The sequence below is a fragment of the Sciurus vulgaris genome, assembly GCF_902686455.1.
Source record: "Sciurus vulgaris genome assembly, chromosome: 17".
Taxonomy (NCBI): Eukaryota; Metazoa; Chordata; class Mammalia; order Rodentia; family Sciuridae; genus Sciurus; species Sciurus vulgaris.
In genome coordinates this window covers 28,543,728-28,563,375 of record NC_136478.1, presented here as the reverse complement: position 1 = coordinate 28,563,375, position 19,648 = coordinate 28,543,728, and the positions used below count along the sequence as shown (strand labels likewise).

Below are 19,648 nucleotides of genomic sequence, written 5' to 3'. Positions count from 1 at the left end.
AGCACAGACCAATGGACTGGATAATCCCTGGGAGACCGAGAGATTTGATCAACTCTCCCTGTTCTCCAAGATTGCTCTTTTATTATTGGTTCTTTTTAGTTACACCCAATTAGGATTCATTTTGACATAATTATAAAACCATGGAATGTAATTTGCTCCAATTCAGTTCCCAGTACTTCCCCTCTCCCTCTCCTCCTCCCTCCTCTGGTTCCCTTCCCCTTTTGAAGCTCCGGGGGACAAAGTCAAGATAAGAGCTATCTTACACTAAGGTTTGGCTTGAAACTCACACCAATGTACCCCTGCTGATAAGCACAGGGGATCAAAGTCCACTTCTGGATTCTCATAAGGGAAGGCTAAAGGAAACTGGAAGACTCAGGGAATGGCAGCTGCCTCAGGGCAGAGACAGGATGAAGATGGACAGAACGATGGAAGAGGGCTATGGTGATGGAAGGTGGTCACCTGGAAATGCCCCTCTCACCCCACTTGGGCCAGAGCTGTGAGGTCTGAGAGCTTCTCTCTTGTAATCTGTTTCTTCAAACCCATTTCACATTTATGTTAAACCAAACACTTCAACTTGATTTTCTTTTTGTAAAAAAATATTGGTGCATTATAATCATACATAATTGTGGGGCCCATTATGCCATATTCACGTATGCACACAGCATGATTTGGTCAGTCTCATTCCCCAGCACCTTCCCGTCCCTCTTTTCTCATCTGGCTCCAGCCTACCATTCCAAACCATCGCCTCCCTGCATCCTCATCATTGCAATCCCGTCACCACACTCATCACTCTATCCCGTCCCTGCACCACCACGGTGACCCATCCCTGCGTCCCACCGCTACATTCAGTGTTTGTGGACTTTCCTCTCTGGTAATATTTTGCTTTGATTTCTTCATCTGATCCGGCAAAATATCATTTCTTCCATGCAGACCTTCCCATTCCCAAATGTTTGTACCACCCTCTCCTTACCTCCTATGCACTATTTTGGTGTCTCTATTAGTAACAATATCTTATCTAGCCTTGTTTTACAGTGGTTTATCCACTGATGATGATGATAATTATGACAATGGTGAAATCTCTCATTCCTGTTGCAAAACCTCAGTCCACTTCTGGCATAAGTAACAGCTGCCTTGGACAGTTATATGCAGGCTCAGCATCACCTTGCACTGATAGAATACCACCTGAAGCATGTGGGAGCCACTTGACTTTCTCTTTTCCACCCTTCTCTCCATCACAAAAATTCCTTCTGTCTTTGCTCAAGTGATACTGGAATCACAGGACAGTTAAAGTCCCCAGAACTAACCCTCCACACAAAGGCATGAGAGCTGGGAGAGCTCTAGAAGCATTTTTTACACTGCTCAGTGGCAGGAGATTGAGAAATTGGGTTCTTGTGGCTCATGGCAGCAATCTCTGTGTTTCTCCCTTATTTCGTCTTCCTTGTCCTACATCTTGCTTCTTTCTGGGATCACCTCTTAAATAAACTACCTTTGTCCTCAAAGTTCTTTCCCAGGTTCTGCTTTCAAGGAGCAAAATTAAGTTCATGGGTACAAGAAGGAGACCCAGAAGTCAGACCTTTGTGGAATTATGAAATGGGATCAGATAGCATCCTATCATGGAACTCTCTCAGGTGGACTGGGATGGGTTCCAGATGGAAGAGAAGCACTTAAGAGTGCATTAACTCGAGCACTTCTACATCTAGACTCAATGGTAATGCTAAGGATTGTGATGTTGGCTGCCTTTTGTTAACTGCCTTGGAAACTTTAAAGAAAATAGTAGACTTAGGTCAATCTGCTATCAACACAGATATACCATGAAAATCAGAAAACTCCCTGTCAGTTTTTAAAGACAACCTCGGGAGAGAAGATGGAGAATTAGAGGAAGGATGCCCTTCCCAGCACTTCCTTAGCTCAAGATTAGAAACAGGACGACTGCTCCTCCGCAAGGTGGGTAGCTAAGGGAATCCGCTGAAAGTCAACACTGGACAGTAAAAGAAACCATAGAGACACACAGGAAGTAGGAAACTTCAAACACAATATAAGAAATGATATGTTGACATGTTGAAGGACACCAGCTGGCTGGTGGTGGCAGCAGCTCCAGCTACTGAGGGAAGAAGGAGCACCAGCAGACAGAGAGGAAAGCATAGCAGGAAAGTAATGGCTTGGGGGAACCTGTAGCATAGAAAGGGAGGCTTGTATTAATGGACCCAGAGATGTGGGGGGAAGCTGTTGAAGCACAACCAAATCGGCCAGTCCATGGGCAAATAGTTCTGTGGTAACTAAGGTCTTCAGTGCAGGAACCATTTATAATCAGCTGTTGGACAGCAAACAGAGGCAGGAGATTGGAAACACATAGGGAAGTTGCCAGCCTGACCCAGAAGTCACCTATCACGGATTCCAGAGTGTGCCTGGAGCCATGTGACTGAAACAGGTGCAGAAAGAATTGTGAATAAGGTGATCTAGACTTGGGACCTTGGAAACAGCACTCTCTCTGGCATCCCATAAGAGATATTGCCAATCAGCAGCCAGAGAGAAGTGTCTGCATGGCAGGCCTGATCCCCGGTAATTCACATCCATAGTGGTGAATGTGAGAGCTGTGGAGGTTTAGAGTCCACACCTGAAGGTGGAATGTATGGGAAGGCCCTGAAACCCAGACATCCAGCAGAGATCAGCGTCTCCCTAGGAATGGGGGATGTGGATCAAATCTCAAATGCCCACTTACAGAGTTCCAAAGGTCAGCCAAGATCAGATCCCAACTGCTGGAACTTCCATTTTAGGACTCTGCCCAGCCTGCTGCAGGAGTACACCACCTGTCAGCACTCCCAGGATAGCCCATCCTACACTGGGAGGCAGGAAACTGAGAGCTACTACGCCCAGCTTTGGCTCCTGAACACACAGCAGGCAACTTGGTAGGAAACACAAAGATGCTGGACTTCGAACTCCTGGCCCTTGTGACCCAAGGATTACAGAGACTCCCAAAAATAAATACAAATAATGGCACAGCAGCACAGGCAATGAAAAGTCATCCTTGCCAACAGTTTTGAAAACCTCAATGGAAACAGTCCTTTATTTCTCATTAAGAATTTTAAACTCTTCCCCCTTTTTAACTACTTTTTATTTTTTAAATTTTATTTCATTTCAAGTTTTACTTTTTTCCATTCTGTGTGAATGTGTGTGTGTGTGTTCTCACTTCGTGGATAGGTGGATGCATGTGTGTGTAATTTTCTTTCATTTTAATTGCTTTCTTCTTCACCTGTTTATTATTTAGCCTTGGTTCGACTACAGTGAGGTAAATTTACCTATGGGTTTGAGTTGTTTTGACCTTATGTTTTTTCACTTATTTGTTCATACCTTAGTTTTTGTTCCTCTTATTATCCCTTCTTCACTCTCCCCACTAGTAGCCAAATTTTCCTGTTCCCTCTTCCTTTCTTTTGTCATTTTATTATTTTTGTTTTTTATTTACTACTTTTTCTTCATAATCATTGTCTGCCATCTATTTTCCAATTCTTTTCTGTTTACTTTTCAAATATTTCAAACTTTCTACTGCCTTCCTACACTATTTTCTCTTCACATAAGACAATGTAATTCTACTATCTGATAGAATTTATAGTTTAGGTCATTTCTACCCCATTCATGCCACTGTGATCATTATTACAGTGGGTGATATAGAGACATATGCTATTTAATATCTGATCAAGTTCATGGTTGTTTATTACTGGTGCCGATGTTAAATGATGACCCCATCAGTCCTATGCAGGTGTTCATTAGTGTTATAGATTTCAAAGTAGACAGCAGACATTTATTTTACGACTTCATTTTATTATCAACATTATTGCTAATCCAGGTTCCCTACCTTTCTCTAAGACAGGCTGAAAAGTAAATTGGGACACTTCAAGTTCACAGAATAGAGACCCTGCTACTGAGCAATACTCACAACTCACACACAAGGAAGAGTAAATCTCACTCCACACACAATCTAACCTCATTTGAGCCTCAACCATACTTCAATATAGAATAGGGGAGTGGAAAACCACAAACCAATAACCAGGCCCAAAGTAGAAACACTAGAGGGTTTACCTCAGTTCCCACTTCTGGACATCTACTCATATATAAAAACCAGAGAGAAACCCCTAGAACAAAAGAGGTAACTACACACAAAAGGTCATGCATATAAAAGAGGATAAAGAATCCATCTCGTCTAATGCACAAGTCCTAGACCTCTGAAAACATGAGGAAATGGGCAAAAAAATCACCTCCCAAAATTTACCACTCCCCAACAACAACTATAGAAGTGAAATAAATTTCAAATAAAGACTATAAAAACTCATTATTAAAATAATCGATGAACTATAAAAAGATCTAAGGAATGAATTAAGAGAGCAAACAGAAATTAAAAGACCATTTCAGTAAAGAAATAGAGATAGTGAAAAGAAACCAATGAAAACTATTGGAAGTGAAAGGCACGATGAATCAAATTAAAAATTCACTTAGAACCATCACCAACAGATTATATTACATAGAAAATAGAATTGGCCTTGAAGACAGAACTTCAGGCCTTGAGGATAGATTGTATAAATTTGAATATTCAGTATGCAACTAAGGAAAAAAAAATAAAAGACCATGATCAGAATATACAAGAATTATGGAACAAGAGGAAGAGACCAAGCCTGAGAGTCATTGGGATAGAAGAGAACATGGAGATATGAGCTAAAGGCATTAAAAAACTCTTCAGTGAGATAATGGCAGAAAAACTTATTCACCTCAGAAAAAAAGATAGACATCCACATGCAGGATACATATATAACTCCACATAAATATAAAAGAACCTCTCCAAGACACATCACAATAAAAATCCCTAACATAGAAAATAAGGAAAGAATATTAGAAGCTGCAGAGGAAAAACATCAGGTCACATTTAGAGGCAAACCCAAAGGGCAGATTTCTGACTGCTCAACTCAGATCCTTAAATCAAGGAGCACCTGGAATGAGATATTTCAAGCCCTAAAAGAAAACAATTTCCAGTCATTATTGCTATATCCATTTCAGAATTGATGAAGAGATAAAAACTTTCCATGATAAGGATAAACTAAAAGAATTCATAACACTAATCTAACTCTACAAAAATTACTTAAAGATATACTGCCCACAGAAGCACCCAAAACCAAACCCCAAAGCTCCCAAGTAGATAAAGTTCACTAGAAGAACAATTAACTAAATGAAAATCAAGACCAAATTAAACAGAGCAAAAAAGACAAAACACCAGAAAATAACAAACCTCTATCCATAATAACACTGAATGTAAATGGTTTCAACTTCTGAATTTAAAAACATACTTTGACAGAATGGATTAAGAAACAAGATCCAATTACATATTGTTTGCAAGAGACTCATCTCATAGGCAAAGACACCATAGGCTAAAAGTAAAAAAAAAAAAAAAAAAATTGGAGGAAAATTACATGGAAATGGAGTCAGAAAACAAGCAGGAATAGCAAATCTCATATTTGACAAAGCAGATTTTGAGCAAAAATTAAACAGAAGAGAAAAAAGTGCCACCACATACAGAAAAAGAGCACAATCCAACAAGAAGATACAACCAAAGTAAATATATGTATGCCAAATATTAATGCACAGACAAGGGGTTTGACCTGTAGAAAGGGATGGAGATGGTTACTAGACATTGTATCTGTAGAGGCAAAATAGTCCATCAACAAGGATACTGCTTAACATCCACAACAAAGGAGGAAGAATGAAAGGATTAGCAGAGGCCAGAGGGTGGTTGCCCCAAAATAAACCTTTTTTAAGCTCTCTTCATCTCACATTTGATCATTATCTGATTAACAGTTTCCTGTCTCTCATTATCCTTCTACATGGTTCAACTTAGTAGTACCTAGCTTTTGTAAATTTTGTTCTTGTATGTTTCAAATGTTTGCATCATTGTACTTCCCTCTACTTTGGACATTTTTCCAGATAGACACAAGAAAAATCTTTAGCAACTGGCACCATCTTGTGCCCCACATGTGCCCATCTGTGCCCCATCTGTGCCCCACCTGCAAACTACTCCAGTGATCCAGTCCCAGAACTCCATCTTACCACCTATATTCTGAGACCAGTCCTGATACCCCTACAACCTTCAAGAGGCAAATGATAAGAGAGGATTAAACATGCAGAGATTTTATTAGAGGAGATATCTATAGATAGAAAATGTTGAGAGAGTCAGGAAAGGCCAGAAAAACTGCCACGGCATGATTGACTCTGAAAGAAGAGTCAAGGACAGAAAGGTTGGGTAAAAGCATGCTAGGCTGCCATTTAAGCTTAAGAAGTCCCTCCAAGTATGTCAGGGAACCTGTCAATCAACAGTTCAGTCCTGAGTCTCACAGATTTTGGTCTTTCCTTTTATCCCTCCCATACTTAATCATTAACTGGGAGAAGCCTGTGGGAAATATGACCTCAGTGCAAAAGTGATGACAAATTTCAGAGGTCAGGGGCTGGTACTCTCAGTCAATTGTTGGGAGCTATGTTTGCATTCTCATGGCTCCTAGAATTCTTCTATGGGATATCAAGCGAGTACACCATCAGAGCTGCACATTATGAGCTGAGAATTTCAGAACAAGCAATAAGATCAGGAAAGCACATTTGGTTTATTAGAAATTGTGACTGAGCAAGTCTAGATAGCACAAGTAAGTTATGTATACATGGCTAGCCTCATGCCATCTCCCTCTACTGCACCAGTGCCTCCCCCTCTATAACATCCATCCACCACCTCATGGCAGATTCCCTATGACAAACTGATAGAGAAGGAAAATAGGCCTGGTAAAGGATGCTGCCTTCAAGAAAATGAGCTAAAACTCAACTGTTATACAATAACCACTCTCAGGTACGGTCCTAAAAAACAGAAGTGAGAGAGATGGCTACTGGTGTCCAGAAATAAACTTGGTTGTTGGGATGGTTAATCTGAATTGTCAAATTGATTGGATTAAGAGGTGCCTAAGATTAAGAGGCTTCTGGATATGTCAAGGAGGGTGTTTCTAGGAATGATCAGTGTGTGGGACAGCAAACTTGAAATGGCTCTTAGCTTCTCTATTCACCAGTACAGGGGTAACAGAACTGGAAGTATCTTCTATTGGAATTTTGTCCAGATATCTTATATCACTGTTCTTCATGGTTTGAGATGGTACAGAAATATGTGTAGGAAGTTCCAGCCCCTAGAGATAAGTTCTAGATGGAACTTTGGACCTTTTGTGGGGTACGTACTTTGGAGTGTCTGGAGCGCTTAACTTCTTTCACCCTTAGTGCTGAGTAGATGTCAGTCTCTGTTGGGTGCCTGGAATTCTAATATCTCACCAGAATTCTACTTATACGGAGTGGTGACAGATCAGTAGAGCAAGGTGAGAGACCAGCCTTGGTGTTGGTACATGGCAGGTTTCCTGTCACCCACTTGCCACCCAAATAAGACTCTGTCCAAATGTAACCATGCCCACCTGATCTCCCCTATCCCTCTCAGCTATTAGCCACAATTCAACCACATCTGCCTGGACAATTTCCCTGATCCTTTTCCACTGATTGTTCATGCACCACTTGGCTCAAAGGAAGAGCATATTGGATTCCCCTCTACACCCCTGTCTTGAATCCCCCTTTATCCACTCTTCTCTATAACTGCTTTGGGATCATGATTTTCCAGATGTGGTCACGGGTTATGGCGGAATGACAGTATTTGTTAAGGATTTTGAGTTTCCATAGGAACAAGATTGAACATAAACTTCTCAAGCTGGATCTCTACCTGCTCTTCACTTAGGGATTGAGAAACATGGAGCCCATTTCATTTGCAAAATTTGTCCACTGTGTGTCTCTTTTCTTTTGTGTTGCCCCTCACTTTGCAGTGACACAGTACCACTCACCCTGCCAGGTTCAGGTGTTTTTCCTTATATCTTCTGTTCCCTACACCAGTGATCCCTGGGTTTCTCTGAATCTCTGACTGACAAATAATGATATATAATAGTTTTCCTCAGACACACATTTGGTTATGAAGCCATATCCCTGTCAGTCAAATTCCAAACAGCAGAGCAAGTGGGAAGGGCCTTCTTCCTCTGTTCTGTCATCTTATCTACCTGTGACAGTGTAAGCCTAATGTGAGGTATAAACAGATCTAAGTGGAGCAAGGACTGAACTATAACAGATGTCTTTAGTTTCCATGTCACATCCCCTAGGACCACCTCTGATTTCACTGACAATTGTTACAGACTGTTCCATGGGAGTAGATCCTTCATGCTAAAAAGTTCTCTTAGTCACACAGTTCGTAGTCCTCTACTTACTGTCCCAGGATATTTTTCTGATGTTGCAGAAATCTAGCTAGATCCTACACGGTTGTAGCCCAGAAAGAGGTAATGTCCCTAGGGGCAATCTTTAATCAATGAGCCATTGGGCCAATAGCTAAAGGCTCCAGCTTCTTATCATTCGAGTGAACAACTCTAGCAGATATTCACTTACTCAATAGATCCTGTGTAATCATGACCCCCAAGGATAATAGCAGAAAGATCAACAGAATACCATTATAGTCACTTTTTCTCAATGATCCTGTCTCACCCTCTCTTATGCCTTTTTTCCTAGGACTGTCTCCTAAACAAACCACCTGAACCCAAGTCTTCGTCTCAGGCTTTGCATTTAGGGGAACCCACACTAGGTTTTCCTCTTCCACTTATTGGTTGTCTCAGTCTCCATAGAAAATCTTTTTGCAAGCATTGTCACACTGAATCTTCACAAAATGCCATGAAGTTGATTCTATTGCTATCTTCTTCATAGATAAGAAGACTAAGACACAGTGAGATAAAGAGATGGTCACACAGACAGTCGGTTGTAAAGCTAATCTTCAAATATGGATCTTTCTGACTCTAGTTTCAACCATAATGCTATTCGTCTTCTCTCACCAGGGTACGGACTACATGAGGGCAGTGACAATTTGGATTCACTTTGCATCCCCCTCACCTGTGACCAGTGCGGACCAGAGCAAGACTTTAATAAATGTAAGTTTAAAATTATGAATGTTTTTCTCTGACCAATTTGATAGTTAAAGGTGAGAGCCTTACTCAAGGTGGACTGAAATAACCAAACCCAGGACTAGATTCATTCTGACACCTCCTACCACTCTACAGAATAGGGAAAAGGCAAGGTTTTTGTGTTTGGGTATTTTTTTCCTTTCTGCTCTCATACACCAGTCAACACAATATTTCACCAAGATATGCAGGGGTATTTTCCCACACACCATCCAATTCTCCAGTGGACACTGCTTGAAAGTTCTTTAATTCAATTCCGAATACTCAGCTAGAGATGGCATCATATCCCTCATGTTGAGGCTCGGTCCCACAAGACTGAACCCTACCTCAGATGCCAGTCACAAGTAGTTGGTTGTAACCTAGGCTACCAATCAAGCAGCTATAAACTGAGGTCTCATGACCCCCTCTATTGCTTGGATTAATTTGCAAAGTTGCTCACAGCACTCAGGGAAACACTTTACTTATGTTTATCCACTTATCAGAAAGAGAACAGATGAGCAGCCAGATGTGAGCAAGGTATTTGGGAAGGAGCACCAAAATTTCATACTGTCTTTAGGCACGCCACCCACCAGAAGCTTCCATGTGTACAGTTATCCAGAAATTCTCCCAGTCCAATCACTTTATGGCTTAGGGAGGCTTTGTTATGCAGGTATTATTGATTAAATAATTGGTCATTTGTTATCAACTCAACATTCAGCATGTCTCTCCCTTCCCCAGAGGTTGGAGGACTGAAAGTTTTAACTCTCTAGTTACATGACTGGTTTCCCTGGCAACAAACTGCATCATTGTGCTACCCAGGAACCACCAGCTATCAGTTACCTCATTAACATAAAAAAAGGTGCTCACGATTCTGGGAATTCCAAGAGTTTTAGGACCTGCATGTCAAGAAATGGGGGATAAAGACTGAATATATATTTAACAGTATCACAGTACACTGGTCTTAAAATAGAAGCTCCTTACAGACTCTTGAATGGATTTCAGAACCAAATCAAAATGGCCTTCCAACCAGGAGGAGATCAGAGTCACACTCACTAAAAGGAACTTCATCTAAGTGCCTCTGGCAGTAGCATAAACTGAGACTGTGGGAGTCCTACAAACACCTAAGAAGGATGGACTTCCTCTATACATTCTATCAGGCTGAGAAGAGATAAATTATGTGGGAGGATAAAAGGGGCAAATAAATCAACACAGTGTTGCACATCTGTAATCCCAGAGACTCAGGAGGCTGAGACAGGAAGATCTCAAGTTCAAAGCCAGCCACAGCAATTTAGGGAGGCCCTAAGTAACTCAGCAAGACCCTGCTCTAATAAAATACAAAATAGGGGGGCTAGGGATGTGACCCTGTGGTTGAGTGCCCCTGGGTTCAATTCCCAGTACCAAAAAAAGGTGGTGGGGTGGGTGCAAAGGAGAGACAGCTTTCTTTAGATAGTATCCTAAGACAATCTGAAAAAAAGAAAGAACCTGAACTTATTGATTGCAGGAAATACTCAGTTTTAAAAAAAAGAAAAGATAATTAGATCACCTAATCTCAAATTTCAAGAAATGTTCAAACATGCTTGAGACGGCATAATGTTTCAAACACAGAGCTAAATTAAATGATTCTTTTATTTTACTGTTTGTGGAATTTGAGGAGACAAAGGTGGAAGATAATTCTGAGTAAGCATTTAAAAATCAATTAATGTGACTCTTGCAGGAACTCTTTCAGAGAATAATAGAGCAAGGAATACTTCCCAAACGTTTTAATGAGACCTGTATAACCTTGATTCTAAAGCCTACCAAGGGCAAAATAAAAATTAAATATTGATATCTCTTATGAATGTATGTAAAAAAAAATCCTTTAAAATATTAGTAATTCAAACACAGTGATATATAAAAGCACACATCACAACCAAATGAAGGTTATTTCTGGTACCAGACCCAAGACCACCTGCTCAGCACTGAAAATCCAATGGTCAGGAGACAATAGTTGGAAGGAAGGAAATCAGTTTATTCAAGGGCCAGTCCTTAGAAGATGGAGTTGAAAGCTACCATCCCCAAAACCAAGACCCTCATAGGGAGTCAGAGACATGGAAGGGCTTTTATAGGGAGGGAAAGGAGGACCCAGGTCCCAATGGGTGGGAAGACTGTGTACTAAGTCATTCATTCAGGCCTGAGAGCCATCTCCGTATTCAATGGATGATTTTATTTCTTTTTTCTGCTGGAACGTCCTTGCAATACTTAACCTTTGTCTTCTAAGCAAGTCCCTGTAATTTCTTTTAGATAAAGACATCATCTCCCTAAAAGTTAAACATTATTTCACTTTATATTAAAGAACAAGATGAGCAAGTCTTTGACCAAAACTTTGATGTTATCTGAGGACCATCAGATGCCCAGCACTCTGTAAAACTAGAGAAAAAAGTTACTGATTAGTACATTTTATGACTCGTATATTTTTATTTTCTTTTTACAGGAACAGCTAACCTGGAAGTTGATCATTAAGATGAAGAAGCTGTCATTCACTGGAGAATGAGGAGAGATAGGAAAAGGAAATAGTTTGAGACCATTAGGAGGCTTCGGCTACAAGAGCCGTCTACAGCCAAACTAGTGGGAGACCAATGATACCTTGTTCATGAGCATTGTCTTCGAAATGAGTGATTTTTGAACAACGAAAAGTGAGTGAAGCTAGAGTTTATTTAGATTTTCTCTCAGTTACACTTGTATGCAAGGTCGGCTTAATATTTGAAAATAATCAATGTGTTTTACCGCATTACAAAATGCTCTGTCTTGATATCAGAACTTAAGTAGTCCTCAGTTTAGCTTTTCTAAGATTGGAAAAAAAAAAACTTCTTTTAAAAAATATTTCTGCTTTGTAAGAAACTAAATGAAAACTTCAAGCATTCATGGACTTTTCCTTCCAGGTAGGACATAAAAAGCTTATTCTAGATCCTCCAGCAGTAAGAAGAAAACACTGGATAAACTGCTCAAATTATATATTTTTAAAACCATCAAAGAACTGTGGACACAGAACCTTCCTTCATTGAACTAAATTTCACAGGCGGAACAAGTTGTTCCTAAGTGAGTATTGATGAATATGGATAAATACAATTCTATCTTTAGGAGAAATTATCTTTAGGAGAAATTGCCTAGTTAGGGTCACAAATAGGTAGAGGAGGGAGCTGAGCCCTGACAGTGGAGTTCCTTAGGGAAAAGGACAAACCGTCTAAGCTTCTGAAGCATAATGTGGTTTATCCCAGGACAGCAAAGTCTGGAAAAAGTGCCTAAGATACGCATTCTGCTCCCTGGCAGCCAATTCTCCCCCATGGGAATTTTGCTGAGTGAAAAAGAGACACTGAGAAGCTGAAGGAAATTCTGGAAAACAGAGAGAAATCTTGTACATTCAGAGGGCTGCCTATCAAAGCCCCCTCAAGGGAGGGACTTGATTCCATCTTCAAGATATTTGAAATCAGAGGTCAGCTGAAACTACTCAAGGTCCCAACCCCAACTCAGCTCAACTTCTGATTAAATTGATCACATCAGCCCTAATTGCAATCTCTGGCATAAAATAGGGGGAAAAAAATCAAGAAAAGAAACAAGAAAATGTGGCCTATAATGAAAGGTCAACAGAGTCAGTTCTGATACACGACAAAAACTGAGGTTTCAGCAGAAAATTAAAAATGACTACTATCGACACATTAAATTTAGAGGGGAAATCAGACAAACTGAGTGAAAAGATAGAGAATTTCAATGAAGAAATTAAAAACCTACAAGAAACCAAGTGAAAATTCCAAAACTAAAAAATAAAACATAAAATTTAGTTAATTGAATGGATTTGATAGCAGACTAGACTGAGCTAAAGGAAGGATTAGCAAAATTGAAAACAATAATAGCAAAGAAAATAAATGCTTCAGTAATATGATAATATATAATGATCAAACATATAATCCAAGTCTAGAAGAGAGAAAAAAGAGAATGAAGTTGCAAACCTATATGAAAAAATATTGACTAAAAAACTGAGGAAGGACATCAGCTGGCATATCTAGGAATCTCAGGAAATTCTAAGTAAAATTACTACGAAGAAAAAATATTACTCCTTAGTACATCATAATAAATTTCTGAAAAATAAACCTAGAAAAAATAATCTTGCCCACATCCAGGAAACAAAAACCATCTGAGTTATAGAAAAAACAAAACACTAAGAATGGTGACTATTTTCATTAGAAACGGGAAGTTGGAAGATGAAGAAGATTATGAAAGGAAAGGTATTGCCTATCTAAATTCTGTATCAGGGAAATAACCTTCACAAATAAAGAAAGAAGACATATTTGGGGGAAATAAGCTGAGAGAATATGTTATCAGTGGACTCACGCTAAGAAATAATAAAGAATGTTTCTCAAAAGATATGGAGTAACAATGAGAGAAAATGGCACAGATTCCAAGGGCCCATTCTTCTACAAAAACTAAATGCACTGACGAAAGCTGTCAGAATCCATTTTATCTGAGCCCTGGAAACTACTTAAAGCTTTACAGTTATCAAACATCTATTCAGAAAAAAAGGTGGCTGAGTCTTGGTAGGGGAACTTTGTGGCCTTTTTGACGTTCTCCTCACTCCCCAGTTCTCTGGCAATCTCAAAGGTGGCAGCCTACGTTTCTAGTATGGATCTCTTGTGTCAGATAGAGAAGAGGGGACTTCCCTGGTGGCTTCCCAAAGGACTAGTTCAAACATCTTATTTTTATTTGACCTAACTCAGAATGCTTCCAGGGAGGACAGGGGTCTTTTGTTAAAAAAAAAAAAAAAAAAAAAAAAAAAAATTAAAAATGCTTGCCACCTGGGGCAAGAGATACCAGTTGGGGGAAATAATACACTTATGAAAAAACTTGGGAGGATAGCCTAGGGAAGCAGATACTTTGGAGCATGAGCTTTGAAAGTTCCCACATACTCCTGGGAAGCTAGAAAGTTGTGTGCATGGTTAAGGGTGGGCAAACACTCAGAAAATACCTATAAAAGCCCAAGCTGTCATATCTGGTTCACCTTCAGGCTCTGAACAGTGCAAAGTGAAGGCTAAAGCAGTTATAAATTGGCCAGCTGAGTGTGGGAACACACAGAGAGATCACCCACGAACTTTACCATGTTACTTTATAAAAGTTATTAAACAAACAAAACCAATCATAAACAGCAACATCACACCCTAGAAGGGTATGAATGTGATTTCTAGAACTTCTACATTATAATACTCAAAACCTCCAGTTTTCAGTGAAAAATCTTGAGGCATACAAAGGAAAGTATGGCCCATACGAAGGTGATAGGGCAGGGGACAGAAATGAGTAAGAGCATTTTCTCAGGAAGCCTGAATATTGCACTTACAAGACAAAGACTGAATAACTACTTTAAATATGCCCTGAGAGCTGAAGAAAACTGTATGCAGAATTGAAGGAAATCATAAGAACAATGCCTGGCCAAATATGGAGTATCAGTGACAATATAGAAACTTTAAAAAGGAACCAAAACAAAAAAAAAAAATCAGAAGTTGAAAAGTATAACAGCTGACATGAAAATTTCACTGGAGAATTCCAATAAAATTTAATGGCAAAAAGATAAGCAGACTTGAGGATAGGTCGCTTAAGTTTACTCAAATCGAGAAAACAAAAGAAAAGAAACATTAACAAAACTTGATGCTCTGGGGCACCATCAAGCGTCCCAACATACCTATAAAAAGAATCCTCAAAGTGGAGGATAAAGAGAAAAGCACATTAAAAAATAGTTGAAAAAATTATGTATAAATGCATTCTACTGTCATGTATAACTAATTAGAACAAATATAAAGAATTTTTAAGAAATCATGCGTGAAAACTTCTTGAATTCAATAAAATATATGAATCTTTACACAAGCACCAGGAAGCATAAACTGAAAGATTCACACTGATGTATGTAATCATGAAACTGTTGAAAGATAAAGAGGGAAAACTGAATGCTACCGGGACAGAGTGACTCAAGGATCCTCAGTAAGATCAATAGCTAATTTCTTATTAAAAATCATGGAGGCAATGGCAATTACATACATGAAGTACTGAAAATTCTGAAAATGGTCCATATACAACAAAACTGTACTCCAGAAATGAGAAATTAAAACATTCCCATACAAACGACGACAAAGACAGTCACCAGTAGACCATCCTACAATAAATGATGATGAAATTTCTTGAGGTTGAAACAAAAGGACTCTAGACAGTAACTCAAATCTACATGAAGAGATGATGCCTGTGAAGTTAATTACACAGGTGTTAAAGTTAATATTAAAGTACTCTGTAATGCCTCTCTCTTCTACATGCTTTAAAAGTCAAACTACATAAATTATTATAGAGTAATAACTATAATTGATCTGAAGAACACACAATGTATAAAGATTTAATTTGTGACAACAATATAAACAAAGGGGGAGATGGAACTATATAGAAGAAAAGGTTTAGTATACCATTGCGACCGAGTTGATATTAAACTAGATTGCTATAAATTAAGATATTAGTTTTAATCCCTAGGAAAATCACTGAGAAAATGAAGGGAAAAAATATAATAGAAGAAAATAAAAGGGAAACAAAGTGGTACACTAAAAAACATCTATCTAATGCAAAATAAGTCAGTAACAGAGAAATAAAAACGTAACTACAAATAGAAAAAGGGCAGAATTAAATCATTCCTTATCAATTTTTTCCATTAAATGTAAAAGGATTAAACTCTCTAATTAAAAACAGAGATTGGAAGAATGGATAAAAACATATGCTCCAATTATGTGCCACCCAAAAGATGCTCACTTCACAACCAAAGACTCAATAGGTTAAAAATAAACTGGTAGGAAGAGGTATTCTATGCAATCAGTAACCAAAGAAGATCACAGTACCTACATAAATGTGAGACAAAATAGACTTTAAGACAAAATTTGTATTAAGAGGCAAAGAAGGACAATCAATCACCAAGAAGATACCAAAATTTAAACACGTATGCACGTAATAAGAGTCCCAAAATCCATGAAGCAGAATTTCACAGAATTGAAGAGAGAAATAGTCCTTTAATAATAATTGATATCTCACTTTCAATAGTGGATAGAAAGTCCAGACAGAACTGTCAAGGGGGAAAAAAAAAGATTTAAAAAATAGCATAAACCAACAAGATCTAACAGATTTATATAGCACACTCTGATAAACAATAGCAGAATTCCTGTTTTTCTCCAGTGAATGTGGACACTTCTCCATGATACATGTTATGTTTAAATATGAGGTGTCCCCAAAAGTTCATGTGTGAGATAGTACAAGTGGTTTAGAAGTGAAATGATTAGGTTATGAGAACCTTAGCCCAACCAGTGAATTAATCCGATAGGGATTGACCAAGTGGTTAGTAGGGGTGCAGCTGGAGGAGGTAGGTCAATGGGGGTATGCCCTTCAGGTCTGTATTTTGTGAGGGAAGCCCTCTCTCTCTCTCTCTCTCTCTCTCTCTCTCTCTCTCTCTCTCTCTCTCTCTCTCTCTCTCTCTCTCTCTCTTCTTCCTGTTACCATGTCCCTGCTGCTTTCCTCTGCCATGATGTTCTGCCTCTCCTCAGGCTCTGAGGAATGGAGTTGGCCATCTATGGACTGAGATCTCTGAAACCATGAGCTCAAAATACACTTTTCCTCCTCTAATTGTTCTTTTCAGATCTTTTAGTCTCAGCCATGAAAAAACTGACTAAAATAATGTACCATGTTAGGGTACAAAGCAAGCTGCAATAAACTTGGAAAGTTTGAAATCATCTAAAATAACTTCTCCTATGAGAACAGAATGAAGCCAGAAATCGATAGCAAAATAAATTAATAAATTTCACAAGCATGTGAAATGTAAGCAAAATAATCTTAAACATCTAAAAAGAAATCACATGGCAATTAGAAAATGTTTTGAGAGGAATGGAAACAAAGACGCAATTCATCGCACGATCTGCAGTACAATGAAAACAGTGCTTTAAGGGAAATTCACAAATGCATATGCCCACATTAAAAAGAAGAGCTCAAATCAACAACCTAAGCTCCTACATTAAGGAACCAAAAACAGCAGAGCTGCTAACTCCAATGCAAGCAAAGGGAAAGGAATAATAAAGATTAGAATGGAGGCCAACAAAATAGAGGTGAGAAATCAATAAAGAGAAATCAAATGAAACCAAAACCCAGTTCTTTGAAAAAGTCGAAAAATTCACAAAACATTTTCTAGATTTATCAAGACAAAAAGAGAAGATCCAAATTACTTAAATTGGGAATGAAAGTGGAAACATTACTGCCAACTTTACAAAATGTTCTTCAGACAAAAAGAAAATGACAAAATAATGCAAAGATATCACAAGGCTCCTAAAGACACAGAAGTAAAATAGAGGGCAAAAGGAATTACATTTTATTTAAGTTTCTTTTACAGTTAAAAATCTCAATAGCAGAGCCCCAATAGCAGAGAACCCCCCCCCAAAAAAAAAATCCTTAGGAAATATTGGATTAATGTAAAAGAAAATAGGAAAAGGGGAAAAACCACAAAAAGAACAGGTAAGAAAAATATAAAATCAACAGAAGCAGTGGCACATGCCAGTAATCCCAGCAACTCAGGAAGCCGAGGTAGAAAGATCACAAGTTCAAGGCCAGTCTCAGCAATTTAGCAAGACCCTAAGCAACTTAGTGAGACCCTGTCTCTAAATAAAAAATAAAAAGGACTGGGAATGTGGCTCAGTGGTAAAGCACCCTGGGTTATATCTGCAGTGCCAAAAGAAAGAAAGAAAAATCAAAATCAATAACAAAAAGGTAGAATTAAGTAGACCTAAATGAGAAAACACATTTAATGAAAATAGACTAAGCACTACAATTTAAGAGAGAGATTTTCAGTACATTCAGAGCAGCAGATTTCAAGGCAAGAAAGATTACCAGATAAAGATGGTCATTATTTTTTTGGTGACTCATGTTAAGTAAAATAAGCCAGATTCAGAAAGGGAATGATATTGATCAAGTCATGTATGTGTGTATATAAACATAGCACAGTGAATCTCACTACTATGTATAATTTTAATGCAACAGTAAAAATAATAAATAAGATATATTTTCTATTCAAGCTTGGCTGAATCCATGGATGCAAAACTCATGGATATGAATGATTGATTGTTTAACAGTCTTAATTTTGTATGGACATAACAATAGCACCTCCAGATACATGAAGTAAAAATAATGAATTAAAAGGAAAAACAGAAAACATCATCCCAGATAGAAGTTTTAACACAGCCCTCTCTCTACAATTAATTGAATAAGCAGGTCAAATCAGTAAAGGTATAAATTTGACAGCATTAGTCAATTTGATAGAACTGACATATACAGAGGTCTGCATTAACAACTCTAGACTATATGTTCTTTTCAAGTGTATAGGAAACATTTGCCACACCACATCATGGTTTCTAAAGCAAGTTTTAACCAATTGTGAAATACTCAAATCATAACGATTATATTGACCACAGTTTAGAAATCAATAACACAAAGATAATTAGATTTCCAGACTCTTGAAAGTTAAGTAACACAATTCCAAATTACCCAGGAGTCAAAAAATCACAAGAGAAATTAGTCAATGGAATTCAGTGTTTGTGAACTCAGATAACATAGATGGGTTGCTTCCCTCTGTGCAAGAAGGCTAGCCCATTGTTAACTTGTTGGCACTCCAAGGGGTGTTCGTTCAAGGGAGTTTGTCCTTAATGGCTGATTTTTCAGAAGCAAGGGGCTAACAATAACTTGTTGATTTGCAGAAACAAATTTATTAAGCCAAGTTGTCATTGATTTATTGAACAAGTTTATAAACCACTTCTGGTGACTCCTTGTTATTATGGTAACAAAATGGTCTTACTAAGTTTATGAAAACATTTTAATTCTCAACATAAAAAGAATCAATTTTGTTTTTTCTATTAATCAAAAAATCAAATTGGACATTGTTAAATGCTAAGAATAATAGCACTAAAATATTAAATACTCCAGAATATATTAAACTGAAGATTTGAAAGATCTATCTCTAAACTATAAAACATTGCTGAGAAAAATTAAGGAAGACTTAAATAAATGTGAGATAAACCATGTTCATGGATTCCAGGATGCAGTATTATGAATACTGTCAATTCTCTCAATTCTATCTTGAACTAGAGTAAATTCAATGCAAATAAAAACTCGAGCAGTCCTCTTTTGTTTTGGTTTGGTTTGATTACATTAAAAAACTAATTCTAGACTTGCTTTTGCTCCTCCTCGCTTTCCACTCTCTCTAGCATGCACCCTTTCTCTTTCCTTTCTCTTTTCCTCTCATTTTCTCTCTTACCCTGCAGGGAGACAACTCTGTTTGCTTAATAAATTCCCTTATGTGATTTCCCGTGTCCGGCGTGGTTTCGTGGGATTTCCTTACATTGGTGCCATAACTTGGGATGGGATCTTCCACTGTCTCTTAAGTAAGTGGAACCCCATCTAAGCCCCAGTGCCCCCAGGACACAGCCCCACCTTCCATTTGCCCAGACGCTCTGCTCTGCATCCATCACCGGACTTCAGATTGAAGTACTGCTTCAAGAGCGAACACCATAAATTAACTTGGAATAGTAAGCCATCACCTA

At 38.4% G+C, this 19,648-nt stretch overlaps 1 protein-coding gene across 1 annotated transcript in view; it reads right to left on the bottom strand.

Annotated features, from left to right (window-relative positions):
- The window catches only part of CES5A (carboxylesterase 5A), a 36,981-nt gene extending 34,194 nt beyond the window's left edge, over positions 1-2,787 (bottom strand). Inside the window, exon 1 of the mRNA XM_079119894.1 lies at positions 2,720-2,787. The gene's annotated coding sequence lies outside the window, so the exon portion shown is untranslated. The remainder of the gene's footprint in view (positions 1-2,719) is intronic.
- Positions 2,788-19,648: the final 16,861 nt, after the last annotated feature.